Source organism: Callithrix jacchus, chromosome 10 (genome assembly GCF_049354715.1).
Source record: "Callithrix jacchus isolate 240 chromosome 10, calJac240_pri, whole genome shotgun sequence".
Classification (NCBI taxonomy): Eukaryota; Metazoa; Chordata; class Mammalia; order Primates; family Cebidae; genus Callithrix; species Callithrix jacchus.
Genome location: NC_133511.1, coordinates 14,095,001 through 14,111,400, shown reverse-complemented (window position 1 = coordinate 14,111,400; position 16,400 = coordinate 14,095,001). Strand labels below are relative to the sequence as shown.

The following is a 16,400-nucleotide window of genomic DNA, read 5'->3' as shown; positions in this document are numbered from 1 at the left end:
GCTAAACGTCGCAAACCCACGGGGAGGCGCACTAGCTGAAACCACAGGTCCCAGCATGCGGTGCGCCAGCTAGCCCTCAACAGCCCGGCTTGGCTGCCTAAGGGAATGATGGGGCTTAGAGTCTCACCTGCGATTGCGACCGGATGCCCCACCCCCGCCACGTGTTTTTCGGGTGTTACTGGACGCGCCTGTTTTTCACTGCTAAGTTTGTTTGCCTCCAGGAGTTATTTCCTGAGTTTTTGGTTAGCTGTAACCGTCCAGTGAAAAAAGAACTCTTACTTTGGTTGGCTGAAAAAGTTCTGATTATCTAAGTATGATACTTTTTGCATGTATCCCTTTCCTTCTTTGCTTTTCTTTTTCTTTTTTACTTACCTGCCCCTCTATTCCACAAACTGGATATTTTCCTCATTTGTTTGGGACTAAGAAGCAGTGGATTTTGGGGACCAGAAGGCCATTTCCATTATCATCAAATCATTTAGAAATATTTAAATGAGATATTGTCTGGGAAATCATTTAGCACGTAGTAGGCGTACGAAGTTAGTTACTTTCCTTCATTTTGTTATGGGAAAGGGATCTTGATCCAGACCCAAAGAGAGGGTTCTTGGATCTCCTGCAGGAAAGAATTCAGGGCGAGTCCATAAAGGGAAAGCAAGTTTATTAAGTAAGAAATAAAAGAATGGCTACTCCATAGGCAGAGCGAGGGCATGGGCAACTGAGTATACCTACAGTTATTTCTTGGTTATATGCTAAACAGGGGGTAGATTATTCCTAAGTTCTCCGGGAAAGAGATGGACTATTCTGGTAACTAAGGGTTCCCCCGCTTTTAGATCATATACGGTAATTCCCTAAAGTTGCCGTGGCATCTGTAAACTGTGATGGCGCCGGTGGGAGTTTCTTGTAGCGTGCTAATGTATTATAATTCGTGTATAATGAGTAGTGAGGATGACTAGATGACTTTGTCATCTTGGTTTTGGTGGGTTTTGGCCAGCTTCTTTACAGCCTCCTGTCAGCAAGGTCTTTGTGACCTGTATCTTGTGCTGACCTCCTATCTCTTTCTGTGACTTAGAATACCTATCCTCCTGGGAATGCAGCCCAGTAGGTCTCAGCCTTATTTTACCCAGCCCCTATTCAAGATAGGATCACTCTTCAAACGCCTCTGCCAATTTGACCAAGGGTTATCCCTTATTCCTTATGAAAGGCGGCATTTCAGTTCAGCTATTAGGTGTTTGCGTGATGACGACTTGCTACTCTGTTCTTAAAAATTCTCAAAGTTTAATCTCGTCCTCCCATAACAAATCTATGCAGCAAATTAACTTGAAATGGACTAAAACAGTTCTGGCTGCTCTGTCATCTTCTTTGGCTTTGATCCAGGTGTCTTTAATCTCCTGCAATGACAGCTATAGTGTCTGTCATTTCTAGGAGTCCAAGTGGCCAGCATCAGGATCTTGAGGCCATGGAGTGTCAAATTTCCTGAGGCTCTTCAATCTTGGCTATTCAGTAACAAATTTGTGACAGAGTGCCACTTTGTTACAAATGTTGATCTCGGCTTTGAATTATAACATTTATGTATTTTTCTGAAAACCATATTGCTACTAATTACAGAGCTTGTGGTCTATCCTACCCCGTGAGCTGGTTTTATGAGAAACTTTGTTGCCTAATTGGAACTTTAAGGATAGTGTAGGGTGCTGGATTTCACCTTCTACTGCTTTTGTGTACGCAACCTACCACCTGGAAGGGCTCAGAGAAACTCTTTGAAGGGTTATCAAAAGGTATGCACAGATTATACACATAAAGACTTACTGTGGCATATACATTTTAACTGCATTGCCTGATGTCGTATTGTTTTGCTATAGCTTTTTACTCATTTGTAGCCTACTTTAAAAAAAAAAACGTTCTGCATTTCTTCTTTAGTTTTGTCTTAGCTTTAAACTTGATTCACAGAAATTAGAGTCAGTTGAGGCTGGGTGCAGTGGCTTACACTGTAATCCCAGCACTTTAGAAGGCTGAAGCTGTAACCCCAGCATTTTGGGAGAACAAAGCAAGCAGTTCACTAGGTCAGGAGTTTGAGACCAACCTGGCCAACATAGTGAAACCCTGTCTCTACTGAAAATACAAAAATTTGCCAGGCATGGTGGCACGCACCTGTAGTCCCAGCTACTCGGAACGCTGAGAAAGAACTGCTTGAACCAGAGGGGCAGAGGTTGCAGTGAACCAAGATTGTGCCACTGTACTCCAGCCTGGGCAACAAGCAAGACTCCATCTCCAAAAAAAAAAAAAGAAAGTAGAGTCAGTTGAAGTACAGAAAACTTTATTAATTGAGTTTTTCATTATCTTCTTAAAGTATTATGTATTTAAAATTTTAACACCATTTGTTTTTAACTTTACTACTGGAATAATGTTTCTAACAGGACATGGCCAAGAACACACAAACCCTGCCCTTTTTTGAGAGAGCACTACTTCTTTTTTACATATTTTTTAATTTTTATTTTTTAAATTGTAATAAAATATGGATAATATAAAATTTTACAATTTTAGCCATTTTCCATATGAGGTCAGGGTCCCCAACCCCCAGGCTGCAGATCAGTACAGAACGGTACCAGTCTGTGGCCTGTTGAGACCAGAGCTGCTCTGCCAGAGGTGAGGGGTGGGTGAGAAGCATCAGCACCTGAGCCCTGCCTCCAGTTAGATCAGCAGTGGCATTAGATTCTCACAGGAGCACAAACCTGTTATGAACTGCACATGCGAGACATCTAAGTTGCATGCTCCTTATGAGAATCTAACTAATGCTTGATGATCTGAGGTGGAAGAGTTTCATCCCGAAACCATTACTCCCCTATCCCCATCCATGGAATAATTGTCTTCCATGAAACCAGTCCCTGGTGCCAAAAAGGTTAGAGACCACTGGTATAAAGCATAGTGGCCCCTCCCATGACAGCATGGGAGTTCCTTCTCTCTCTCTCTCCCTACTCCTCTTTCTCTCTCTCTCTCTCTCTCTCCCTATTCCTCTTTCTCTCTCTCTCTGCCTAATAAATCGCTTTTCTGCAAAAAATAAAAATAATAATAAAGCATGGTGGCATTCAATACATTCACACTGTTGTGTGATCATCAGAACGTTTATCTCCAGAACGTTTCCATCTTCCCAACCGAAACTCCATCCCATTAAACACTAACCCCCATCTCTACCCATCCACTGTTCCCAGCCCCTAGTAGCCACTCTTCTACTTTCTGTCTCTGTGAATTTGACTACTCTAAGTACCTCTTGTAAGTAGACTTTTGCAATATTTGTTTTTTCCTATCTGGCTTACTGCACTTACCATGGTCTCCTCATCCATATTGTAGCATGTGTCAGAATGTTCTTCCTTTTTCTAGCTGAATAATATTTCACTGTATGTATGTACCACATTTTGTATCCATTCATCCATCCATGGACACGTGTGTTGCTTATACCCTGTGGCTATTGTAAATATTTACCTGATTTTTAATTTTAACTTTTATATTTTATTTTTTATTTTTGAGACAGGGTCTGACTTTGTCACCCAGGCTGGAGGCTGGAGTACAGTGGCATGATTACAGCTCACTGCAACCTCCATCTCCTGGGCTCAAGTGATCCTCCTGCGTCAGCCTCCCAAGAAGCTGGGACTATAAGCACTCATCACCACGATGGGCTAATTTTTATATTTTTTTAGAGATTAGGTTTTACCCTGTTGTCCTGGTGGTCTCAAACTCCTGGGCTCAAGCAATCTACCTACCTCAGCCTCCCAAAGTTCTGGGATTACAGGCAGCAGCAGCTGCACCCGGCCCTAATTTTATTTTTTATTGCTCCCATCTTACCAGTGACTTTCCCAGCCCAGTTTTGTTCTTTCCACATTCTGAACAAAGATCACTGTGATAATCAGTCCACAAGTGACCCCTCCCCCAACTTCCTTGGTCCCTTGTTAGAATTATCCCAAACTATATCTTTAAAAGTCGTTCTCAGCCAGGCGTTGGTGGCTCATACTTGTAGTCCCAGAATTTTGGAAGGCTGAGGTGGGAGGTTCACTTGAGGCCAGGAGTTTGAGACCAACCTGAGCAACAAAGCAAGATCCTATCTCTAAAATAAATAAATTAATTAAAAAATTAAAAAATTAGCCAGGTGATACAGTTTGGATCTGTGTCCCCACCCAAATCTCATGTTGAATTATAATCCTCAGCATTGGAGGTGGTACCTGGTGGCAGGTGATTGGATAGTGGGGGTGGACTTCTCATTAAGAGTTTACTACCATCCCCCTGGTGCTGTCCTCATGATGGTGAGTGACTTCTCACAAGATCTGCCTGTTTAAAACTATGGCACTTGGCTATCTCTCTTTTGCTCCTGCCCTGGCCATGTGATATACCACTGTCCCCTCTGCCTTCTGCCATGACTTTAAGCTCCCTGAGGCCTCCCCAGAAGCAGATGCCATCATGCTTCCTGTACAGCCTGCAGAACCATGAGCCAATGAAACCTACTTTCTTTATGAATTTCCCAGTCTCAGGTAATTCTTTATAGCAGTGTACAAATGGCTTAATACAAAAAATGGGTACCAAGAGTTAGCCACTGCTATAAAGACACCTGAAAATGTGGAAGCAGCTATGGAACTGGGTAACAGGCAAAGGATGAAAGAGTATGGAGGGCCCCAAAAAGACAGGAAGATCAGGGAAAGTTTGGAACTTCTTAGAGAATGGTTAAATTGCTGTGACCAAATGCTGATAGTGTTGTGGACAGTGAAGGCCAGACTGAGGAAATCTCAGATGGAAATTTGAAACTTATTGAGAAATGGAGCAATGGTCATGCATCTTATGCCTCAGCAAAGAGCTTAGCTGGATTGTGTCCATACCCTAGGGATATGTGGAAGTTTGAACTTGAGAGTGATAACCTAGAGTTATCTAGTGGAAGAAATTTCTAAGCAGCAAAGTGTTCAAGAGGTGACGTGGCTGCTTCTAACAACCTATGCTCAGATGTGGGAGCAAAGTAATAAGTCGAAACTTACATTTAAAAGGGAAACAGAACATAAAAGTCAGGACAATTTGCAGCCTGGCCATGTGGTAGAAAAGAAAACCAGCCTTGAAACACTGCTCCTTATACCCAGCTGCTTGGGCTCGAGCCACCAATCTAAGGAGTGGAATGATACAGTTTTGATATGTGTCCTCACCCAGTCTCATGTTGAATTGTAATTCCCAATGTTGGAGGTTGGGCCTGGTGGGAGGTGATATGATCATGGGTTTCTCATGAATGGTTTATCACTATCCCTTCAGTGCTGTTCTTGTGACAGTGAGTTCTCACAAGATCTGGTTGTTTAAAAGTGTGTGGCACCACCCACCCCCTTGCTCCTGCTCTTTCCATATGATGTGCCTGCTCCTCCTTCACCTTCCACTGTGATTGTAAGTTTCCTGAGGCTTCCCCAGAAGCCAAGAAGATACCAGCATCATGCTTCCTGTACATCATGTAGAATCATAAGCCAATTAAACCTCTTTATAAATTACCCAATTTCAGGTATTTCTTTATAGCAATGCAAGAACAGCCTAATACACCTGGCCTGGTGGCACATGCCTTTAGTCCCAGGTACTCAAAAGGCTGAGGCAGGAGGATCATTTAAGCCCAGGAATTCAAGGCTGCTATGAGCCATGATCACACCACTGCACTCCTGGGTAACAGAGTAAGACTCTGTCTCTGGAGGAGAAGAAAAGGAGAAAAGGGAAAAAAGGCCTTCCCTACTTTCTCTTAGGCAAGGCCCCTGATTCTTCATGTTAACTGTTATAGGAAGTTCATAAACCTAACATTGTTATAATTATGTTCCTTGGGAACTTTATCTGATATACTTTATCACCATTCTATTAAACAAGACTTTAATTTACAGAATATATTTATTTCATACTTTTATAGTACTAGCATAGAGCCATGTAGTAATGTAGGTAGTACTGGCTAGTGGTCACCAGAGTAATTAGACTGTATCATACCTGTAAACTGTCTTATGGTTGATAAAGCATTTAAGCATATGCAGTAGGGACCCAGTGAATACTCTCTGGTCAATAATGATATCTCTCCTCTTCCTGTTTTGCAGAACTTCATCTTGATAAGTGTTGATATAAGGGTTTACTGCTGATAACTGATAACTGCTGTTTACATCCCTCCTCCCACCGGTGGTCTGGGAAGGAATGAAGGATGACAGATCTTTTGGCTTTACCTTCTGTCACTGTAAAAATGCAGAATAAAAATAATGGCCAAACTTGCAATCTTCAAAATGTACCTTGTAAAAAATGGATACTCTAAAAGTTTTTATGAAGTTTGAATTGCATTTTATCTCAATTCAGTTCAACAAAGAATTACTGAGTACTTAGTGTGTATCCAACGCTATGCTGGAATACAATAATGAAAAATAGATCTGTTAAAGTGATATTTGTTATACTGGACACTATAGGTATTTAAGAATTTATAAACTTGAGAGTTGTTTCTTTTACTGATAAGGAAACAGCTTTAACTTTCCCATCTATAAAATGGATTATATGATGATTAAATAAAAACATATAGAACACTCTATATACATGATGTAGTATGTGCTTATTTGCTTTGTTTATTAAAACAAATAGGAGGTACAGACAACATAAAGGAGGTGGTGCCAATGCTTTAAAGAATTATAGAGTGCTTGGGAATAAAGGGAAAGGGGATTCATTTTGACTGAAGAGATACAGGAGGATGAAACTGGGTTAGATCCTGAAAGAAGAGAACTATGACAATTGCTGTGGGTAATATATTCCAGGCTGATAGAATACCTTGGACTTAAGTAACTAGGATGATTGTCTTTAAGTGAAAGAGAAGAACAGGAAGAACAGGTAAGCGTTGTTGAGTTCTGTTTTGGAAAGGCCCAAGTTGTGCTTCCAGAGGGACATCTGCAAGGACATATCCAGCAGGCAGGTGGAAAGAGGGCAGGGATAGAGATTTGCACTTAGAAGGCAACTACATAGAGAAGATGGCTAAAGCGATGAGTCAGAAAGAGATTGCAAGTTGTCTAAAAAGTGCAGCTATAGGCCCATCTTAACCTTGAGAATTTTATTTCTTGCAAACTTGTAGTGGGGAGACCCCTTAAGGGCTGAGGCAGGAGTCAGAAGCCTCAGCCTATTCCCATATAAATAATGAAGAAAATAACTAGAGATATAACCACGGTAGTTATTCATAGGTGATCTTGGTTATTCATAGGAGATCTTGGTTATTCATAGGTGATCTTGGTTATTCATAGGTGATCTTGGTTATTCATAGGAGATCTTGGTTATTCATAGGTGATCTTGGTTATTCATAGGTGATCTTGGTTATTCATAAGTGATCTTAGTTATTCATAGGTGATCTTAGTTGTTCATAGGTGATCTTTGTTCTTTTACTAATGCCTCTCAGGTCGTGAAGTGTGAACCTGGGGTGACGTTGTGAAAGAAATGACCCTAAGGCAAGACGCTTTGAGCCCTCTGTCACGCCCATGTAAGGGCTGCTGGAGGGGGCCTTGGCTATGCGGCAGCACCTGTTTAGCAAGCTGCGGAAGGAGATGATGTCAGAGATGTCTCCTTCCCGGGAGGAGTTAGGAGGAAACTCCACTCCTCCAAGCTCTTTCCGTAGGCCTGACAGCTGTCGGGTAGACCCGCAGACATCCGAGGGCATAACTGTCTCTGTGTGATGCTGTGCTTCAGTGGTCCCGTTCCATGTCCAGTCTCATGTTCCACTGCACCTGGTTCCTTTTTTTCTTAGAAGAGAGTTCAGTTTTGTTGAGTTCAGTTTTGGAAAGGCCAAAGTTGTGCTTCCAGAGGGACATCTGCAAGGAGATATCCAGCAGATGATGTCAGAGATGTAAGTAATATATAAATCAGTAAAAGTAATATATAAATCTTAATGTCTTTGTTCTTTCTTGACAAGTATGGAAAAGTGCTGACACGTTATGCTCCTTACCTCATCTCAGCTACTAGAAAGTCTTGGGTCCCTACCTATATGACACGTGATGTACTTGACCCTATCACTGACCGCCAATGCCATGTCCTACCTACCTGCCCCCAGCTTTGTACTCAATAAAAGTCAGAGTGTGCAGACACAGGGCCACTGCCGGACCCCGCACTTTGGTTGGCAGTGGACCCCTGGGCCCACAGTCTCTTTTCTCTGTCTCTGAGTCTTGTGTCTTTTATTTCTACAGTTTCTCATCTCCACACCAGCAGAGAGGGGCTCAAAGGACCCTGTAGGGCTGGACTTTACAGGAACTAATTAGCACATTAAGCAGATCCTCAATTTAATTTGTACATGTTGGCACATATAAAACAAATTGGTAAAGGAAGCCTCCCTAAAGTCTATTTCTTGGAAGAGTAAGGAGTGCCTTGGGAGAAAACTCAACCAAAGGAAAAATTGGCCAGAAACAAAGAGCATGGTACAGCACCAAAGCTAAGTTGGAGGGAGGGAGAGAATAATTCTGACAGCCCAGCAACTATCACACTGATTTGTCTCCTAGCCTCGTCCTTACTGGACTCACGTCTAAGGCCAGTGGAGGACAGAGAGCTGCAGGTTTTCTAAAAAGGGGTTTTCAATAAAAAGCACATATAATAATGTATCACACAACACTGCTTACATTCTCTGGTAGCACAATTTTTTGAAAAGACACAACTGAAGCAAGGCAGTAGCAGGAATGGGGAATAGAGAGGAATGTTTCCTCCTCGCTTTTGATATTTCCTTCCATGTGGAGGAGATGCCTCTAGCATAACATTCCTGGCTCCTGGCACCTGGCTTCTCTTATTCCCCTGGAAAAAGGTGAGGGAAACATCAAGATTTGGGGTGGAAATTAGACATGGTCAATCTAGCATCTGCTGTATTTTTCTCACCCCTCCTCACTAAAGGAAAAACCCAACTACATCTTTGCTCACTTCAGCAGAAACCACACTGAAACAGTGGCATTGTGAGAATTCTGGTATACTTGCCTACCAAAGCAAAGACAGTGTTCTGACGGGGGAACTTTATAGGAATCCTAGAAACACTTAGGCAAGAGGCTTTGAAGAGAGCAGTTATCTTAGGTTACTCAGGTGGGGGACATCAGAGAGTTAATTCTGTTGGTGTGATATCTATCGCACATTGTCGCAACCACATGCTATTGAGATTTGACCACCTCCCATACTACCGACTTACCTGGTGATCTCTAGGTGTCTGATAACAAGCTCGAATTGATTAGTACTTCTTATTGCAGCCAAATTCAGGCAATTCTCTCATTTTGAAGAGTCCACTTTTAATTCCATGAGAAATTATGACATCAAACTAGAGTAATCTAAATGATTATTGGACAAAAGAAGATAAGTATGAATAAAGATTCAGTACGGGCCATGTAAAATAAAAAAGACAGTGAGTTTTGGAGACAAACAAAGCTGAATTCAAGCCCCACCTCAGCTACTTGATATCTGTATTTCCTTAAACAGGTTGACTCTTGCAAACTAATTAGCGCATGAATTAGATCCTGAATTTAATTTGTACATGTTGGCACATATAGAACAAATTGGTGAAAAAGCCCACCTCAAGTCTATTTCTTGGAAAAATAAGAAGTGCCCTAGGAGAAAACTCAGCTAAAGGAAAAAGCAGCCAGAAACAGACTCTAATCTTTTTGAGGTTCATTTTCCTCCTTTTCAAAATAGGTGAAGCACTACTTCATTTGAAGAATGATTGTAAAAGTTTAGGATAATATATGTGATGGCAACATGATGCCTGGCATGTGGTAGGTCCTTCATAAGTAGTATAAATAAATCACTTATTATTAGTTAATGAGCCCACTCCACGGAAACATTATACACACCAATCACTTCTGATCATGTAGCCAACATTTGAAGAAACAGATTGTGACAGAGACTTTATCACTGCCTATCAGAAACACCTCTTTCTTCATTAACAACACAGTCTTGGTGTTTAGCTGGGCACTTGGCCCTCCTTGTGGCTGGGTAATGGTCATGTGACTAAGTTCTGGCCTATGAAATTATGGGATTTCCAAAAGGTTTCTTAAAAGGAGTTGATTTTCCTGAGAAAATGCTCCCTTGGCCAGGTTCTTTTGCCTGTAATCCCAGTACTTTGGGAGGCCTAGGTGAGAGGATCACTTGAGCTCAGGCGTTTGAGACCAGCCTGGACAACATAGCAAAACCCATCTCTAAAAAAAGAGAAAGAAAGTGCTCCTTTACCCTTCCAGATATCTAAAATTTTGGCTTGGCACTGATGCCTCAGTGCCTGTCTTGAAACATGATGTGATTTTGAGAATGAAATGTGGGGAGGACAGTGAAGCAAAAAAGAACCACTGAGGTTCCAGATGTGTTGCTCAGGGAAGCTTCCATTCCACCAAGGTGGAAACGTGGGTCATATAAAAGAAATTCCATGGTACATTAAGCCACTAATGTTTACCATCTAATCCAATTTATCACTTTCTCATACAGAACTCACTTGGAGAGTGCCTGTATTTAAATGGTGAGTAAAGAACTCAGAAAAGGAAACAAATAACTGCTGATAAGAATGGGAGGGAGAGATTCAAGAAAATGTAGCATTACAAAACTTAAAGGAAGAGAAAGTTTGAATGAAGATATGAAGGCACTGGTATCAGACTCAGGATGAGGTCTCAAAAGATGTCATTGTATTTCTCACTACTAGCAAAATTCTGCAGCTTAAGAAACAAGAAATTGCAAGTTGATAAAACACAGGAAATAAAGGTTCTCTCTTGATATCTTAGAGAGAATAAAACAAAAGTGGTAAAGGAGCAAACTTTGCTAAGATTAAAGACTATATGGCAGCCAAAGGAAAAGGCTCAAGAAATGAAAGAGGCAGAAAGAGGAATGAAGCTTAGGAAGGGATATATCCAAAGACTCTGGAAGAACAAAACCATAGACACGGATGCACAGCTATTGGACAAGGCTTAGAATTACTATTTTAATAAAGGAATCTTCTCCTTTGAATGAACTGGGTTTTTTAAATAATTATATTTCCCTGACAATATTTTTCAACTGTAAGTGCTGACAACAGTAATTTTATTTCTACCTGGGAAATTAAGTACCATCTTCAACTACTTGCATTAAATTTTAAATAAGCATAACAACACTCAGTATTTAATATTGAACAGGGAAAGATTTTACAACAACAAAAATCTTCATATGGAAATGTAGTTGTTGGGGAAACTACATAATTAGCTTAAATGGGCCTTCTAGTTTGTTAAGTTGTAATTGACAAAGAGAAAACTGAGAGTAAACTAATACAGCAGAAGCATGTTAAGGAAATCAAATGCTCTTCAGAGCTTATCATTTACCGCTAAATTTCAGTCTTTACTTTGTGCCACAACTGAAGATTTTAACAATACATTTTTATTTGATCTAATTACATTTTATTTTACAAAAATTATAAAGGTGATAATGCTAAACTTAGGCGTTGCTATAAATGCAGACTCTATAAACTCCTCAATACTATCATTTCAGGAGTTTATTGTTTCTGTTTTCCTTCCTATAAAAATCAGTAAGATAAATTATACGAATGTATTAATTTATTGTACATACTCCCAAAATATGTATATCTATTGTGTATCCATAAAAAATAAAGTTTTTTTGGTTTTTTTTTGAGACGGAGTTTCGCTCTTGTTACCCAGGCTGGAGTGCAACGGTGCTATCTTGGCTCACCGCAACCTCCGCCTCCTGGGTTCAGGCAATTCTCCTGCCTCAGCCTCCCGAGTAGCTGGGATTACAGGCACGCGCCACCATGCCCAGCTAATTTTTTTTATATTTTTAGTAGAGACGGGGTTTCACCATGTTGACCAGGATGGTCTCGATCTCTTGACCTCGTGATCCACCCGCTTCGGCCTCCCAAAGTGCTGGGATTACAGGCTTGAGCCACCGCGCCCGGCTAAAATAAAGTTTTTAAAGCAATAAGAAATATGTACTTCACTTTACACTTTGATTACTAATCCTAAACATTCGAAACAGGAGGACATCTTCCATTTCCTATCTTCTAATTCAACACTGACCTCAAAGTGGTCTATTAATAATTTTATTCCAAGGGGAAAAAATAGGGAATAAAAGACTACAGACATAAAAAAAATTAATTTTTTGTTCACTTTTTTGCCACATATAAACAGTTGTTTCCAAAGCAGCACACTTCATGGGGGTTAGAGAGAGGTAATATGTGGTGCCTCAGTGTTTCACCATGGGTTTAGGAGTCAGAAAGATCTACATTTAAATTCTGACTCTACTGATCACTGTGTGACCTTGGACTAGTAATAAAACCTATCTAAATTGCTTTTTCCTCCATTTATGAATTAAAAAAAAAACTATCCCCTACTTTTTAAAGTTACTGTGAAGATTCCATTAGCTCACTTGTCAGCCATACCTTATGACAAATAAATCAAATGATTTAAAATTATAATTAAATGATAAATGAAAACTTTTATTTGCTTCTCCCTCAGAAAATGCATTTTGGCAGATATTTGAGAATGTTTTATTTATTTTAATAGAAACTCCTTTTTCTTCTTTTTAGGTTCTTAAAATTCTCCAAGGGCACAGCAATGGAGAACAAGACATTTTACAATTTGAAAACTGCTATGCTTCCCTTTTTTTTTCTTGGAATTATGTTTCTGCAAAAGTTAGTTCCGTGAGACAGGAAACAGAACAGTACATATATTCAAGAATTTCTTGGCACTGGACCACTCCTACCCTGGTTAATTTTTTTTTTTTTTTTTTTTTTTGAGACGGAGTTTCGCTCTTGTTACCCAGGCTGGAGTGCAATGGCGCGATCTCGGCTCACCGCAACCTCCGCCTCTTGGGTTCAGGCAATTCTCCTGCCTCAGCCTCCCGAGTAGCTGGGATTACAGGCACGCGCCACCACGCCCAGCTAATTTTTTTTGTATTTTTAGTAGAGACGGGGTTTCACCATGTTGACCAGGATGGTCTCGATCTCTTGACCTCGTGATCCACCCACTTCAGCCTCCCAAAGTGCTGGGATTACAGGCTTGAGCCACCGCGCCCGGCCAATTTTTTTTTTAGGTTAGTTGTTTTTAAGAGCTGCTCAAAAACGAATCACCTATTTATTTCTTTAGGAAAGAAAATGTGAAAATTTGGTGATAGATAACCAAGTGGTTGATTAAAATGGAATTATTTCTATTCACTATAGCCAAAGGGCGGAAGCAACCCAAGCATCCAGCAACAGATGAATGGAAAAAGAAAATGTGGTACACACATGCAGGGAATGTTATTTAATCACACAAGGAAATGAAGCTCTGATACATGTTGCAATATGGATGGCCCTTGACAACATTATGCCAGGTGAAATAAGCAAGACGTAGAAAGACAAATACAATCGTTGTCACTTAACAGTGGGGATACATTCTAACAAATGGGTCTTCAGGCAATTTCATCATTGTTCAAACATCATAGAGTATATTTACTACAAACCTAAATGGTATAGCCTACTACATGCCTAGGCTGTATGTTATAGCCTATTGCTCCTAGGCTACAAACCTGTACAGCATGTACAGACTGTACTGAATGCTGTAGGCAATTACAACACAATTGTATTTGTGTACTTAAATGTATCTAAACAGAAACAGTACAATAAAATATGGTATTATAATCTTATGGGACTGTCATGATATGTGCAGTCAGTCATTGCCTGAAATGTTGTTATGTGGTTCATGACTGTATTGCATTATTTCACTTATATGAAATAACTGGAAGAGGCAAATTCATGGGGACAGAAAGTAGATTAGAGGTTACCATATTTAGCGGGTAAGGTTACAGTTTGGGGTGATGAAAAAGTTTTACAGTGATAGTCGCACAACTTTGCAAATGCATGAAATGTTACTAAACTGTATACCTTAAAATGGTTAAAAAAGCCTATTTTATGTTACATATATTTTAACTCAACAAAAAATTTTAATAGAATTATTTCATTATGAAAATGAATTATAAATTTTCATTTAAAACTTGCAGATCATCAAATCTGGGAGAAGACTCACCTTCTTAAAATATAAACTAGAAGACATGAAATCCACTCTCAAGCTATAGCCAGTTCTTCCTGTTTTACTTTGAGGCTTCCCACAATCACAGTCAAAATCATAATTGAATTTTTCTTCGAACTTGAAAAGTAGTGTTTTAATCCAATTCTGAGTTCTGAAAAATTAGATAAATAAAAGCACTTGTTTAATAGTGTTGGAGAAATTGACTAGGGAAAGAATTAGTTCAACTGGAATTCATACAATATATTAAAATACATTTTAGATGGATTAAACAGTTAAATATAAAAACAAAGTTATGAAAAATTGTGCAAACATATGACTGAATATTTTTGAGGGGGTAGGAATGTATAAATCTCAAAAGAGCAGAAGGAGATGGGTGGGGCAAAACGTCCAAAAAGAAGACTCCGCCAATCACCCCTATCCCATGTAGGAGCACCAAATTAACAACTATCTACACAAAAAGAGCACCTTCATAAGAACCAGGTGAGCACTCAAAGTACCTGGAGTTTGACTTCATATTGCTGAAAGAGTCACTAAAGATGATAGAAATGATAGTTTCAAATTTCCAACACCATGCCTCCCCCATCCCCAACAACCACGTGAGAGAGAATCCCTGGTTTGGGAATGGGAGAGCACAGAGATTGTGAGACTTTTCATTTAACTCAGTAATGCCCAGTCACAGCAGAAAGCAAAAGTGGGCTGAGCTTAGCTGACACAAGCCCACAGAGGGAGTATTTAGACAAGCCTTAGCCAGCAATTGCCCATCTCAGCAGCCTATTTCAGTGGTCACAACTTGAGTTCTGGCAAGCCATACCACTGTGGGCTAACATGCCGTGTGGGCCCCCACTAAACATGAAAGGCAGTTAGGCCACAAGGACTGCACGTCTTAGGGAAGTTCTAGTGCCAAGCTAGGCTCAGGGCCAGTGGCCTTTGGGGGCATGCAACCTACTGAGACACAAGCCAGGGCAACTAAGGGAGTACTTGAACCACCCCACCCCCAGCCCCGGGCAGCACAGACTGCAGGTCCAAAAGAGACCCCTTCCTTCTTCTTGAGGAGAGAAGCCAGAAGAGGGAGGAATAGTAAAGAGGACTTTGCCTTGAATCTTGGATACCAGCTTAGTCACAATATGGTAGGGCACCAGTCAGAGTCATGTGGCCCCCATTCCAGGCCCTGGCTCCCAGAAGTTACTTCTAAACATACTCCAAGCCAGAGGGAACTTACTGCCTTGAAAGACAGCACACAGTTTGGGCAGGACATATCACCTATTGACTAACCAGCCCTTGGGCCCTAAATAACCAGCAGGGACACATGGGCATTATACCATGGGCCTTGGGTGACACTCTGAGACATCTAGCTTCAGGTGAAACCCAGCATAATTGACTTTCCATCCTGTTTGCTAAGTAAGACAAAAAAGAAAGAAAGAAAGAAACCCAGCATATTTCCAGCTGTGGCAGCTGTGGTGAGAGACTTATCCTGCTCGAGAAAAGGAGAGGGAAAAGTAAAGAAAACACTGCCTTGCACCTCAGAAACCAGCACAGCCACAGGGGGATAAAACACCAGGCAGGCTCTTGGGGTTCCAGATTCTAGGACTTGGCTCTTGGACAGCATTTCTAGACCTACCTTGGGCCAAATAGGAACCTACTACCCTGAAGGGTGAATCCCACACCTGGCAGCACTCACCACAAGCTGACTGAAGAGACCTTGACCCTTATGTGAATATAGGCAGTAGCCTGACAGTATGCCTCATGGGTCTGTAGTGGTGGTGGCAATGGGGTGAGGCTCCCGTGCCTGTGGAAAGCAAAGACAAGAGGAGGAAAAAGTGTCTTGTGATTTAGTGCCAGCACAGTCGCAGCACAATATAATACCACATAGGCTTCTAAGATATTTGAACAGTCCCTAGCACCTGGATGGCATCTCTGAACGTGCCTGGAGGCTGGGGAAACTCACTGCCCGGAAGGAAAGGACACAAGCCTGGTTGGCTTTGCTATCTGCTGGTTGTAGAGCCCTAGGGCCTTGAGCAAACATGGACATTAGCCTGATAGTAACTACAGTGGGCCTTGGGCATGACCCAGTGGTGTGCGGACTTCAGGTCTGATCAAGCATAGTCCCACTGGTGGTGGTCTCAAGGGTGCTTCTGTCACCCTATCCCCAGCTCCAGGTGGCTCAGCACAGAGAGAGACAGAGAGCCTGTTTGGGAAAAAGTAAGGGAAGAGAACAAGAATCTCTGCCTGGTAATCTAAAGAAATTTTGGATCTAATCTAAGACTGCAAAGGTGGTACCTCTATGAGTCTGAAAGAACTAGTGTTACTGGGCTTGGGGTGATGCCTAATGCAGATACAGCTTCGATCACAATACCCAAGTCCTTTTGAATAACTGGAAAGCCTTCCCAAGAGAGATGGGAACAA

At 41.1% G+C, this 16,400-nt stretch overlaps 2 long non-coding RNA genes across 2 annotated transcripts in view; both read right to left on the bottom strand.

The window, feature by feature from the left end:
* Nucleotides 1–6,570: 6,570 nt before the first annotated feature.
* LOC144577958 (uncharacterized) lies at nt 6,571–8,778 on the bottom strand. Its single transcript, XR_013522803.1, has 2 exons — nt 8,610–8,778; nt 6,571–7,811 (listed from the first exon to the last, which is right to left on the bottom strand). It is a non-coding gene; the product is annotated as an uncharacterized LOC144577958 (long non-coding RNA).
* Nucleotides 8,779–14,133: 5,355 nt separating this feature from the next.
* Nucleotides 14,134–16,400, bottom strand: part of LOC144577959 (uncharacterized) — a 6,811-nt gene continuing 4,544 nt past the window's right edge. The window contains exons 2-3 of the long non-coding RNA XR_013522804.1: nt 15,676–15,783; nt 14,134–14,148 (exon numbers count right to left, since the gene is read on the bottom strand). This is a non-coding gene — a long non-coding RNA (uncharacterized LOC144577959). The remainder of the gene's footprint in view (nt 14,149–15,675; nt 15,784–16,400) is intronic.